We start from the raw sequence: 2,101 nt of genomic DNA on the forward strand, positions 1-2,101 counted from the left end.
ATTTTTATTTTTAATTTTTTTAATATTAAAAAATTCTTTTCTTGTCTTCATTTCAGCATAGTTTCAGTGTTCACAAATTGAAAACAAAACCACCTTTTATTTTGCTCACCAAGTATTTATGAAAATTTCGTCATAAAATGCAAAGTAATATTTTTTACAGTTTGTGTTTTATTATTTTTGCACTTTTAGTATTTAAATATATTGCTTAATTTTATTTGGCTATTAAACTTACAATTTTCACAGCACTTTGTTGATATTTTTCGCTTTTTATATTTTTAAATTTGCTGCAACAGGCAAATTTCGCACTTAAAAGTTTTAGTTACTTACAAATCGTTTTGTTTACAATTTTTTCGAACATTACGAAATTCGAAAAATTTTTTAAACAATATATTTTAACGGTTTTTGTTATTACGTTCAATTAACTGGAAGTATTTAGCACGTCTTCAATTGGTTTTGTGTTACTTATTACTTTTCTTAATGTTATTGTTGTTTTGGCACTAATCAACTTTTGCAAGTTCGCGTCTATTTGCTGAAGCACACGCACATATGAACACACACACACACCCACGCGAGCGTACGTCTGCACTTTGAATTGTCGTTTGGTGTTGCGTTGTTGGGTTGGCGTTTTGGCGTACAGCAGAGTGTTCCCAAAAAACAAAACCAGCGTTAAAGTGTTAACCACCAACCAACAAACACGTCTTACTTGCTTCGTTGTTCTCAATCAACTGTGCTTCTGTTTTAGTCGGCGCGCAGTGTAGGTTCTGCCACCTCCTCCTAGCGGCGGCACAGCGGCGATGTTGACGTCGTCAACTACTCACAAACACACGAGCAAATCTGACCGACGGCATTTGTCACTCATACCAATGCAGATAGTCAGAACGCTCGAAAAACACCAGCTATTCAGTCAGAAGCAGGCAGCCAGCCAGCGAGTGAACCAACGCAGTCAGCAACAACGACAACAATTAGCGAGTGTACAGAGTCAGTATAACAACAACACACTGACGCAGCAGCAAAAAATATCAACAACAATAACAACGATAGATGCAAGCAACAGCACGACAGCGCAATCATAATGCAGCTGAGAGTAACAACAACAGCGGGGAGTCGAGCGCGCGCAACAACAATGCGAGCCGATTTGAAGCAAAAAGAAAAACAAAAAAAAAAAAAAAAAAAAAAAAAAAAAAAAAAAAAAAAAAAAAAAAAAAAAAAAAAAAAAAAAAAAAAAACAAAAAACGCACGTTGAAATAAAAATTGAAAAAGCAAAAGAAAAAATATGGAAAAACATAAAGCGCGAGGAAAAAAGGTAAATAAAGCAGCGAAGTCAAAGAGTCAGTGGCAGCCTGCAGTTGCATGCAACGAGTCTTGTGCAGCGTGAGCGTAGCGGCAGCAGTAAGCGCGACAATTAGAAACCAGAACAGCAGCTCAGTAACGCACACACGCAATTGAAATAGCTGCATGGGAGTTGGTGTGCATTTAACAGGAGGCTATACACACACACACCTACGAACAGGTAGGCCGTCAATGCGTGTGCTATGTAGTGTTAGTATTTGTGTGCTGCAGTGGTGGAAAATACAAAACCAAACACACGTAAATGTCAGCACACTTGCAAACATGTATACATACACAACTACATGTATGCATAGGTAAATATGCACTTGCAGCGCTGATGATTTAGCTGAGCCATCAGCCAACTAGAAGAGCAACTCAGCAGCTAGCACGACAAAGACCTGCTCATCAAGCCTTTGCAGTGTACATAAGATGCTAGAAGAGGATGCAAGACACCATGCACTGATTTATGGATATACGCTCTTGCTTCTGTGTCGCGCTCTTTAAGAAGTTTTACGCTCACGCTCAGAAGATCACAATATATTCTCGAAAGAAGAGTAAAAAGCAGCAATAGAACTATATTCTTGCTGTCTGTTTCTTTAAAAAGTGTTGGTTGAGATTTTGTTTCTTAATACTGAAAGAAAGCTCTTTTGTATACAGTGCGCGGGATTAAACTTTAAAGGTGGCAGAATACGATTCAAATATATAAATGAAAGAGAGGTGGATTTGTTCGGTCAAGATAATACAATTTTGCGCTGGCGAAAAGACTTCCTTA

General features: G+C 37.6%; 1 protein-coding gene across 5 annotated transcripts in view; it reads right to left on the minus strand.

Moving 5' to 3' along the window:
- Positions 1 to 713, minus strand: part of LOC108967217 (cell death protein hid) — a 43,772-nt gene extending 43,059 nt beyond the window's left edge. For 4 of the 5 annotated variants that reach the window (XR_001993248.1, XM_018930506.1, XM_018930507.1 and 1 more), the window contains exon 1: positions 233 to 713. The gene's annotated coding sequence lies outside the window, so the exon portion shown is untranslated. Of the gene's footprint in view, positions 1 to 109; positions 149 to 232 lie in introns of those variants that run through there. The other variant, XM_018930505.1, reaches the window with a different exon arrangement.
- Positions 714 to 2,101: the final 1,388 nt, after the last annotated feature.

This window comes from Bactrocera latifrons, unplaced genomic scaffold (genome assembly GCF_001853355.1).
Source record: "Bactrocera latifrons isolate USDA-ARS-PBARC rearing strain unplaced genomic scaffold, ASM185335v1 scaffold_18, whole genome shotgun sequence".
NCBI classification, from domain to species: Eukaryota; Metazoa; Arthropoda; class Insecta; order Diptera; family Tephritidae; genus Bactrocera; species Bactrocera latifrons.